The sequence below is a fragment of the Rana temporaria genome, chromosome 5 (assembly GCF_905171775.1).
Source record: "Rana temporaria chromosome 5, aRanTem1.1, whole genome shotgun sequence".
NCBI lineage: Eukaryota > Metazoa > Chordata > Amphibia > Anura > Ranidae > Rana > Rana temporaria.
In genome coordinates, this window is record NC_053493.1 from 108,111,484 (window position 1) to 108,123,902 (window position 12,419).

At 45.3% G+C, this 12,419-nt stretch overlaps 1 pseudogene; it reads left to right on the forward strand.

Annotated features, from left to right (window-relative positions):
• The first annotated feature begins 1,431 nt into the window (after positions 1 to 1,431).
• Positions 1,432 to 1,538, forward strand: LOC120942191 (annotated as a pseudogene).
• The last annotated feature ends 10,881 nt before the right edge of the window (positions 1,539 to 12,419 follow it).

Genomic DNA, 12,419 nt, shown 5'->3' on the forward strand with positions numbered 1-12,419 from the left:
TGTTAAATGTGTTGGCCAAATTAAACAGTTTTGCAATAAATAAAGACATGTTTAGGAAATGTTTTGAAAATTAAGGATTATAAGGAAAGGCTTGGAAAAAAATGCATATAAAATTAAGAGGAAATTGTAAACTATATTAAACTTTTATAAAGTCTTGCCAAGAGATGTTGGGATTGATTGGCAGGTGAACAATCTCTTGCAGCTCTGTAAGGTAGCCAACCAGCTTCTAACTTCAACTTGTTCAAATACGCTTTGGCAAAACAAAACCTGGAAGCTGATTGTTTTTTTTTTAAATCAACCCCCATGTCTGCTATTATTCTGCTAGCCTCAAAAGTAGTACTATTTTACGACCAAATGTGTTATGCTGCCCTAATCTTTTATGCAGCCTCTGTATTATTACATTTGTTATTTTAAAGCGGAGTTCCAGCCTTTTTATGTTTATTAAAAGTCAGCAGCTACAAAAAGTGTAGCTGCTGACTTTAAAAAAAACAGACACTTACCTGCTCCATGGTCCAGCGATGCGGCCATCAGGAGCGTTGCTCCTCTCCCCCCTCTACGTCGGCGCCTCCATTCACTCTGTGGGCACCCGGCCATGACAGCTTTCGGCTTCACGGACAGGCACGCACTGCACATGCGCGAGTCGCGCTGCACTCTACAAGTGGACAGGTGATCTCCTGGGACCTGTAACTTGTCCCAGGAGATCGTCTAGAGGAAGGGGCTGCCTAAGGCGAGAGAAGGAGTTGCCTAGGCGGCCCGTAGGTTGAAGTAGAAAGTGAGACAGGAAGTCCCACTCCTATCGAAGCCCCCACTCCCCCCCCCCCAAAAAAAAGGACATGCCAAATGTGGCACATAAGGGGGTAAGGAGTGCTTAAAGTGGCAGTTCCACTTTTGGGTGGAACTCCGCTTTAAAAAGCTAATATAAAATGGAAAAAAAAAGAGGTATAAAAGTATTAATGTAGTTTAGCCAATCATTTTCTGTACTAGGTTTTTTTGGTCCGTGTAACTGTGGCCATGGCAGGGACATGTTTTTGCCCACATAATAAGTGCTAAAACATGTCCCCTTTTATCATTTCAGAAGGCTAGGAGGTATGGTTATGACATCAGTGATTCCTATAGTTGTATATTCTCATTTGGCTTCTGAAACCATATGGGAAGTAGGGATAGACAGGGCCAGGGGCGGACTGAACATTCAGGCACTCAGCACTGCCCGAGGGCCCCATGCCACTAGGGGGTCCCATCAGGGTTGCCAGCCTCAAAAAAAACAGGGACAGTATGTAAAAATATGTGTTTTTTTAAAAATCCCAAGATTATAGCTGCCCCGCCTCTCTAGTACCTTTTCAGTGCATGTATTCTGTGTGTATGTATACTGTGTGTGTGTGTGTATATTGTGTGTCTGTATACTCTGTATGTACACTGTATGTGTGTGTGTGTATCGCTTCTCGGCCTTTTGGCTAAGATCAAGTGTAGTATCTGTTCTTATCAGTTGTCAGAGGACTGCTGAAGCACCTCCTACATGTGGAGGGTGGATGCAATCCAATGACGTCATTGCACCTGGAAGGATGGTTTCAGCAGGGACTATGCCGTGCTGTCCGACAGATACTGGGGGCCGGCCTATGGTTGCATCTGAGCCATCTGGAAGGGTGCTTCTGGTGAGGATGGGTGGCTGCACTTGGTCTGGTCTTTTTGCCGAGTTCTAGTCTGGCCTTCTGGCCGGCTGGTGTAAGTGCTATCTCTGTCAGCGATCCGGCTGGAGGAGCTGGTAATGCCCTGGGATAAGATGGGGTAGGACCATGCAAATCCGCTGGGTTGATGGGGGGGTCTGGAAGGGCTAGTATTGGTGGAGGCTGCTAACTGGAGCGGCAGTTCTCCCCAAGAAAACCTTGAAGGGCTCTCTAGCTGGCATGGGTGGAGGGCTGCACTGGCCGGTCGGGGGGTTGGATTTGGAATGAACAGCCTATGGTGCATGTGCCCCTGGAGTGGCAGTCCAGGGGTATCTGAGAATCACTGTGAGTGAGGGTCACATTGATTTAAAGATACCACGGTCACTGCACCAGCAACACGCTATTTTTTTTTTTTTTTTTTTAGCACCTGCCTCCTGGACCGGGCCTTTTGGCTAGGATCGGAGGAATTTTTTATTCGTGACCGGAGGGCCTGGTCATTGTAGAACACAATGACCACTTCTTTCACTCTCCTCTCCACTATCCCTTTCCCCCACTTTCTTTTATTTAAGCCTATGTTTGTCACGTTTTTGTCTTATTTTTGTTTGTGCACGTTTTGTCTCACTGTGTGACTACTAGGGTGCCGGTCCTCGGGCCAGCCCTGAACGTCTTGGGAGTGGGCGGACATGGCCTTCTGGCTTAGTTCACCTGCTCTTATGGGGTCTCCCTTCGGGGGAGCCCCACCTAGTACTGGGAGGGTTCTGTTTCGGCAGTCCCTCCAAGGAAGTTGGGTCCGTGTCGGCTTCGGTTGCTCGAACCACAGTACCTTAGTACCCATCTGGAGCCTAACGCCCCGGGGGATCAGGGTTTTTGGGTCCCTTCTTCACAGGAGGACCACTTGACGTTGCACTCGTCTGCACGTTTTTGTGAACACTCTTTATGTGTGTGCACATTTTTTCTGCACCGAGTGGAGTTTTTTGGGTGTGTTCACACGCCATAGGCTTTTCAAAAAATCTGTTTCCTCTTCTTTAGGTGACCATGACTGGACTAGGCAAGCAAACAAACCTAGTGCTCATAGGCACAGCATAACCCCTCAGGATTTTTTGAACAGACCGGGTGAGTATTTAAAAATATTGTTTATTGAAAAGTTAATCCATACAGTAGTAAATTAAAATCAATACAAAAATACAGGCATATCTATAAATGCCCTCTAGTATGAAGGGCTATTGCTCTTATAAGCACTAGGTTTGTTTGCTTGTTCATTGGATTGGCCAGACCAGGCCACACACGCACTGTCAATCTTCAATTTTTTGTATATGATTGGACTAGGCACAACAATGTAGCCCTAATGTAGTATACAGCATTATCTCATTAGTGTGCCAGTACTATTGGGAGGGGAGATGACAACAAGGGGACTTAAAGCAGTTATAAATCCAACTGAAATGACACAATAAATACTAAATACCGTAAATATGTTTAAGCTCTCCATTGTCATGTCACTTTTTTCCAGGGTATATAAGGTCTAAATTTTGTAGATTGCAATCTATAATAGAAAAGTTTGTTTTTGCTTTTCTTTTATTAAGGGCAAGAAAAAATGGCCATATAGTTCACTTTAATTTGTTACTTTTAAAAGGTAATAAATAGTTCCTTTTATATCCGCACAATACCAAGCCCTTTCAATATTGGACATGTATGGGTACATTTAGAGGACTAATTGTCCATTTCCACTGCACTGTGTTTCAAAATAGGTTTCAAATACGTTTTCTTTTTCATTCTTTCTCGATGTCAAAGGCTAACCAGTAATGTACTGTATAAAGAATGGAAATTGAGTTATTTTTTTCTATACTGGTGGCATACAATATATATCATTGTATTCAAGAGAAAAGTAAAAGATGAAACATAACATCTTACTGAGTATAAATATATCTCTGATCTCATACATACAGTACAAACTTACTTTATTTAGCTGTATGACTGTTCTGAAGCCAAAATCAATTATACCGTTTTTAAAGGTCTTCACTTTTTTATTTGGCAGTAAGAAAAAGTGACATGTCTTAAAACATTAGATCTCGAATAAGCACTTTGGTAGTGATACAGTTTTTGAAGATGAATGCAAACAGGATTTATAACAGCACACAAAAGCATAATTTTTTTTAATACACACTCCAATATTTTACATGTAAATTGCCTCTGGATACTTCCTGTTGCATGGCTCACATGTACACTCTGGCATTCATCTTGTGCATATAGATGCCTTGCTTTCTAAATCCATGTTGATACCCTCATTAGAATGGCTGTGCAGGTCAATGTGTTCCATAGTAAAAACATTGACCTCTCTTTGAGCCTACACCAGCCCTTTAATTAGATTTTTTTACTTTAAAATAGTTGTATTGTAGTTGCCTCCATTGGCAGTTCAGTTCATTGACGTTACTTTTACTTTTATTATAGCTGGTAAAATAATACATAATGATATAAAACAAACAATGTTTTTTGAACTATTGAAATCAATGTGTATTGTTGTTTTTTTTAAATAACAAGGTAAGGAATTTAATAGTTAAATCATATCTGTTGGGCTGAATTTTTTCCTATCCTATCAGTATCTATCCCTATATTGTTGGTGATCTTTACAGACTGCTTCAGTAGTAAATGTCACTCCTTTATAACAGATGGCCTTAATTATTGTTCATTAAGTAAGTGTCTCTTACAGGGCTGACCAACTAGCAGCCTGGCTGTATGCATTCTGTAGACATTCTTTTGCATCCTGTGAGGCCTTCCCCAATTCTTATTCCAGGCCATCATTTGTTTTACTGATATTGTTGGCAAATCTCTGCTGTCATTTTGACGGCCAGGGACTTTTTGTGTGGTGGCTGTAGAAAATGCAGCATCTGCAGCTGCTGTTTTATGTGGAAATGCTTTTAAAAAATGTTAGTAATACTGTTCAAAAGCTTCATTCAGAAAGAACATAATTGTTGCTGTCACCAGCAGATTAAAAGGGTGATCTTTAATCTGAATAAGATACTAGTTAAAGCAACCCTTTGAATGCACCAATAACGTACTTGTACCCTTTTTAAAATACAGCATGTTATAATGCACAGTAGTGTGTTATCTTCTGTTGTGTTGTGTTGTGGTGCAACACAGGTGCGTTGGTAAGGTGTGTTGAATTTTTTTTGGAAGAAATGCGGATTGGGCTATAATAATATGGAATGCCAAACAAATTTTTTTTCTATTGAAAAGCCTGTTGCGTGCAAAACACAACCTCAAAAACTCCACCCGGTGCAGAAAAAATGTGCACAAACATAAAGAGTGTAATCACAAAAACATGCAACGGGTGCTGATCCCCCGGGGGGTGTTAGGCTCCAGACGGGGACTAGAGAAAACAGTGGACCGTGCAGCCGAAGCCGACCCAACTTCCTTGGAGGGTCTGCTGAAACCGAACCCTCCTCGGTGGGGCTCCCCCGAAGGGAGACCCCATGAGAGCAGGCGAACTAAGCCAGAAGGCCATGTCCACCCACTCCCAAGACTTTCAGGGCTGGCCCGAGGACTGGCACCCTAATCATCACACACTAGGGCCCGGATTCAGAAAGAATGGTGTAACTTTCTGCGGGCGTAGCGCATCTCATATACGCTACGCCGCCGTAACTTAGAGAGGCGAGTACCGTATTCAGAAAGAACTTGCGCCCTAAGTTACGGTGGCGTAGCGGAAATGGGCCGGCATAAGCCCGCGTAATTTAAATTATCAAGGCAGTGGGCGTGTTGTATTACAATGAGCCGTGACCCCATGTAAATGAGTGGCCGATCAAACGGCACATGCGCGCGCTTGCTCAGAGTCACGTCGCAAATACTCCCTAAGATTTGTCGGCTCAATGCTTTGTTGACGTGAACGTAACATACGCCCAGCCCCATTCACATACGACTTACGCAAATGAAGTAATATACGACGCTGTTCCGAAGTTTCCGACGTCCATACCTTAACATGACTTACCCCTGCTTTATGAGGGGTAAAGTTACGCCGGACCGACGCCTTACGTAAACGGCGTAGCTAAATCCGACGGGCGCAAGTAAGTTTCTGAATCAGCGTATCTAGCTCATTTGCATATTCTACGCATAAGTCTATGGAAGCGCCCCTAGCGGCCAGCGGAAATATGCACCCAAGATACGACGGCGTAAGAGACTTAGGTCAGTCGTATCTTGGACAAATTCTGGCATATCTGATTCTTTAAATCAGGCGCCGAGATACGATGCCTCACATTTGGACGTACGATGGCGTATCTGGAGATACGCCGTCGTAAATCCTTTGTGAATCTGGCCCAAGGTGTACAAACGTGCACCAACAAAAAAAGACATAAAGTGACAACACAGGGGTAAAATAAAAAGAAAATGGGGGAAAAGGAAAGTAGGAGATGTGAGTAGAAAGTGACCATCGTGCAATACGATGGCCGGCCCCCCGGCCAGGAAACAAAAATTCCCCTGGTCCTAGCCAAAAAGGCTCGGCCTTAGAGGCAGGTGGTAAAAAAGTGTATGTGGAGATGTGACCAAGGTGCCACACTTGTAAGTGTCCCTCTCAAAACACTTGTACAAGGTATGGCACCCCTGGACTACCACTCCAGGGGGCACTATCTCCACAGGCTTTTCAATGGACCCTGACCCCCAGCCCTTCCCAGCCAGGAAGGTAGGAGCTCTGAGAGATTGGGGAGAGCCTACACCAATAGGCTACTCCCACTACTCCCATCACTCCCACCTAATCACATTTGGGAAATACTAACCGCTCCCCCCAAGGGGAAGGAGGGGAATGTGTTCTCTCCTGAACAACTGACCAGGGCAGGCACCACCAAATCTAGGCCAAAGGCCAGAGGCCCGGCCCCTCAGCTTCGACCTCATATTTCTCCGTCCAAATCAGAAGGCTTCCACCTCCACGCCAGCAGGTTTAGCATTTGCCAACCGCCATCCCTTTCCACCTCGCCGTGTACTCTGGACGGTTAGCATAGGACCACCTACTGTCAACTGATAAGAACAGATTTTTTTTTCTCCCATCAGACTGAATCACTTCCTCAGCACAACTCTCCCGGGACCTTCACTGACAGTGTTCCTTTCCTCATCTGGGCACAAGTTTCAAAAACAGTACAACTTTATATACACATTAAAAACATTTACAAACCCCCCCTCCCTCCATTTCTTAAAATTCCACACTTCATTAGCCTCCTCCTCCTCCAACCTCTTCCTTTCCATCACCAACACATAATACAGCTTTGCCACACACCACTCTACACAATCTTCTTCAGTCAGTACCAACTTATTTTTCCTTAGTGCGCACCTCGCCTCCCACAACACTTCTTTAAAAAGAGCAGAGGTCCTACGGGTGTGTCGCTCTTCCAGAGTGAGGGGCGTAAATCCCGGGTCTGTCTCCCCCATACTCCCCTGTGGGTTAATCCCCTTCTTCCTCACTTATGCACGATTCCTGATCCTGCATTGTGGGAACGAAGGGGCATCCTTACTCTCCGGCATGTGATGCCGAATGGTAGGATCACGACGTTTCAGGAGCTGAGATGGACTTACCACCTTCCCCCCTCCTTCCAATTTCGATACTGGCAGCTCAGACATGCCCTTGCCTCACAATTCCCGGACCCGGTGACTCTTGAGTCGGACTCCATTGAATGCCTCCTGGTATCGGGTGTGATGGGAAGTCCCCTTTCTTCCTTTTACCTCCGACTCACAGTGACTCATGACCTGGACATGACTGGGGCCTTGGGTAAATGGAGTGTGGACATTCCGGACCTTGATGAAGAGGTGTGGGAGGATTGTGTCGCCTCCTATATCCCCTCCATGATAGCCTCTCGTGAACGTTTTATTCAACTGAAGTTTTTGCACAGGGCATACTACACACCGCAGAGGCTAGCTGGGATATATCCCTCTAGAAGCCCGCTTTGTACCCGTTGCTCACTTGAGACGGGGACATTCTTTCATATGGTATGGTCCTGTCCCAAACTGCGCACATTCTGGAGGGAGGTGGCTGACACCCTGTCCGATCTCTGTGGAGTGGAACTGGCAATGGATCCTCGCATATTCCTACTTAGCTATCTGGGTGAGATTGAGGGGGGTAGATATGTTAAGCATTGTATCACTTTTGCTTTGTTCTATGCAAGGAGAGAGATCCTCCTACGTTGGAGGGGTCCAGGGCTTCCTACTGGATCCTCATGGCGGTCTGCGATTGGCAGGGTGTTGCCGCTATACAGGATTACGTACGAAAGCAGGAATTGCCCGGCAAAGTTCGACAAGATTTGGTCAAGCTGGGTCGATGCCTCCGGCCAGGCCCCCCCCCCCTGGTGCTGCCCCCCCTGCGAGCGTTGGATGGTGGGTGGTGTTGAGGACAAACCTGGATCCCTCCTCTCCCTCCCTGCCTTGTTTTTTGTTTTTTTCCCCTCTCCTTGATCCCCCCCGCTATGTGGTTTCCCTCCTGTCCAACCCCCCCCCCTCTTGGGGATGGGGGTTCATATGATTATAGGATGGTATTCGCATTGACCTGACAATCTGATCCCCTTGCTTGGTCTTATTGTTTCACTGGTTTAGGTTTCGCTCACCTATTCATCTCATTTTGTGCCCTCTAATCGTGCTTGCTTTTGATTTCCTAACCGACTTGCTGATGTAACCTGAGATTGAGCGTAAACATTTTGCCTTTTGATTGTCATTGCATTTTAACTTGTTATTATGTCAATAAAAATAAAAATGTTACTGTCAAAAAAAATAGCAGAGAAAATACACATTTTCTGCCGTGCCTCCTTTCCACCACCAGCCAATCCATATACACCAGAAACAAATGTCACGTTTTCCACATTAAACACTCTGTTTAAGAAGCCTTCCATCTTCCTCCATACTTCTTTCACGAACGCGCATTCCCAAAAAACGTGTCTAACATTTTCTCTCCCTCCACAATCTCTTCTAGGACAGACCTCTCTTCGCACAAGATCTCTGGCTTTCAAGAACTCACAGGTAAGTAAGCAATTATGCAAAGCCATCCATCCAATCTCTCTTTGTTTGTTTGTTGTTCCTTTCACAGACATATTTTTCCAACATTCTTCAGCCCGCTTTGTATTCAACCCTGAAATATTAGACACAACCTCCTCCCTCCTCAGCCATTTCCACAAACAAACTTTGTTGACAGCATTCAACCCTAGTCCCTTCTGCTCAAAAAAGGATCTCATCCTTAAATAGTAGCTGGGTGAAACTAGAGACATAGGCCTCCTCAAATCTTTCTTGCACCACCCCCATTTTAAAAGTGGCCACCCTACTAAGTATCTCATTAGAGAAGCTACCTTCCCACCTGCTAGGAAAGCCTTATGATGAGCCAACCACCACTGTACTTCGAGGAACCTTTCAATATTAGGGAAGTTGGACCCACCCATCTATTCTGTTTTCATGACTACTTCTCTAGAAACTCTTTCCATTTTGGAACCCCCAAAACAGATGAACAGCATCCTCGTCACTTTCTGGGTCCATCGCTTGTTCATAGGAAAAATAAATTCCAAAATATTATAGTAAAGGCATGATTATTGCCTTCACTACTAACGTCTTCCCGGACAAAGACAACCTCCTTAACTTCCATAATTCCAACTTCCTTGAGATCTTTTCCACTCCTTTTTCTGTATTGGCTTGGCTCATCAAGTTCTTCTCAAACTGAATCCTCAATACCGTAATCTTATCCATCTCCTTCAATCTTCCTCGAGAAACACAACACGTACCACTCAGGGCGCACACGTTGCTCTTCTCCCAGTTCACACTTCTGCTACTGATGTCTCTGTATAGACATTTCACCATATTCACCAAGCCTTCAGGAAACCCCAGGCTCTTCAAGACTGTCAACAAATAAAAATAAATAAAAAATAAATCAATTCTCGACTTAACCGTCCCCTTATCAGAATGGAAAGTAAAGGACAAATCAGCCCCCTCCACCACCACCGCCACATCCTAAAGGTGAAAATCAGTCACAAGGTCATTCAGCAATTTGGAAGAACTATCCATACCTCCTCCATCACTACTACCCCAAGGGCAGCACAGTGGTGTAGTGAGTAGCACTTTTGCCTAGCAGCAAAAGGGTCGCTGGTTCGAATCCCGACCATGACACCATCTGCCTGGAGTTTGCATGTTCTCCCTGTGCCTGCGTGGGTTTCCTACGGGTACTCCGGTTTCCTCCCACACTCTAAAGACATGCTGGTAGGTAAAATTGGATATTGGCCCAGTATATGTATGTATATCTGTGTGTATGACTGTGTGTCCCAAGCATGTCACAATCCCACGGGGTAAAATGACCGCACCAGCCAAGCAGACACTGGCTGGAAAAGCGCCCAGAGGCGATTCAGTTCGCATGAGTAGCACTATACAAGTCATTCATTCATTCATTCATTCATTCTCTATCCTCATTCTTCCTCACACAGTTAAAATCACTCATCAACACAGTAGGTATCCTCCCAGGCAACCATAATTTAAAAAAGCACATCTCTCTTTCTTGTCAGCAGGTGCATAACAATTGAGCATGCGAAACTTCTTTTGAAATAACTCAAAAACGGCCACCTGCATCCTCCCAGGTATCACTACTTCATGTGACACACACTGTACATTTTTATTCTTGACCAGGATCCCAACACCTTCACTTCTGGTTTCACAAACTGGGGACCATAGGGATACTCCACACTTCCATTCATTGTTCAGTATTCTCTCAATCCCACATTCTTGTAGGCAAATCACACCCGCTTTAAGCCGATTCAAGTGCTCAAAAACCATGGCTCGCCTCCACACAGAACAGATGCTACGAACATTCACAGAGCTCACAGTCAAAGCCATCATAAAAAGGGTCAAAAAGGTTAGCACAGCCATATCAAAAGCTTAAAGGTAATGCGTATTCTCTCCCAGTCCTTTACTTGCCACATTCGCATAAGTCAGTCTTTTCCTTGTAAAAGGAGAACTGGCAGACTCAGAACCTAAGCCTCCATTATCGGAGCAGGCCATGCCTTCCCCTCCCCCTCCTGCTCCTTCATCCTGAGCTCTTTTAGTGGAGAACTGAGCAGTCTCGTCCATTGAAATAACAATTCTCTGTCCACATTCCAGAGACTCGTCACTATCCATTTCTTCATCACCTTCCTCATCTTCCTCCTCCTCAGCACAAGAAGACAGTCCACTCATTAAGTCAGAAACCCGTCCATGGCTTGTAAAGGCCTGGCTCCTTTGTTCTTCTTCCACACCTCCATCCTGCTAACCCGCCGGGGATCCATCCTCCTCCACTTTATGATGGCCCTGGGCCACACTGGTTTCTTCCCCTACAGCACCATCAAGGCTCCCAGCACCAGCCCTAGCACTAGCCACTGTACCCACAGTGGCAGTGCCGGCTTCACTGTTCACCGCCTCCGCTTGAGCTGTAGGTGCAGCATCATTGGTCTTAATGCTCTGAACATGCAGCAGGCCGGCCCACATCCACAGGCCTGGCTCTGCTACCTAGCATCTGAGCAATAGCTTCTAACCTCTGCTGCTCCCTCTCCTCTCTAGCAAGATTCCGGGCTACCTTCTTATTCAATTCTGTATTCATCTTTGCAACAGCGTATTCCTCACATTGTCTTGCAAGATGACGTGGCTTTTTGCATGTCACACATTTTCTTTTGTCTGCATTCTTTAGAGGAGTGGTCTTCAGTCCCATAGAACCTACATTTCACCCCCCGATCACAGTCCCCACTTGTGTGACCATACACACAGCATTTTCTACATGATACCGGTTGTCCGGGGTAGAAGAGAAACCCCCTCTCCCCATCAATATTAAACACCGCAGGAGACCTCCTCACCCCACCAACACACTCTGGGTCAGGCCGGAATTTCCCATAAAACCTGTACGTCCCAGTCCAAATTTCAAATTTATTAAGTACTTTGTCACCACCACGCAAATCCTCACAATAGTTATTCAAAAACGCTTTAACCAAGTTCACATCCGCAAAAGGATTGTACATTTGGACGACTATTGCTTTTTCTTCCTGCATGAAAAGAGGTATAACCTCCATCTTCCTTAACAATTCATTGTCTGCATTCCTTACCTTTTCATATATGTTCCAGCACATCTCGGTAGAAGAGAGAGTAACGTCATATAACCTCTGCTGAGGAAAATCTTGTAAACAAACAATATCTCTTACCCGTAGGCCTAGGAACTGCATCAAGACATCGACCACGATCATCCTCAAGCTGACCTCCACTTTAAACTCTGGCTTCACAAAGGAACCATAGAGAATCCCGCAATCCACGGGCAGCCATCTTGGTACCAGAAGGCACCACGCCTCTTCCTCCATCCAAGGGGACCCTCAAGGGGGCCCCTGAAACATGCTAGGAACGCCTTTAGAAGGGTGATCGCTTCCCGTTGCCCAGGGACTAAGTCTAAGGCCACTAGCAGCAAGGGGGGGCCTCCAAAAAGGAACGTTCCCCCAAGGCCGACCATCAGGTTCCCCCGGGCACCTCCTGACCAAGTCACAATGCAGCAGAACTACACTGGATCTTAGCCAAAAGGCAGAGAAGCGAGACATGTTTGCTCGCAAAGAAGCTTGATTCTAGTAAATTTTCATACTGGTAAGGTGTGTTGGGGTGCCATTAAGAATACATAGTAGTGCAGTGCTCCTGTGCATATAAAGCACATATTTAAGCATATTTTAATGCAACACAAAAGTGTGACCCCACCATTGCTCTTTCTAAAGTTTAATTAATGACAAAACAACTAAAAATGTGAATAGGGAACACACA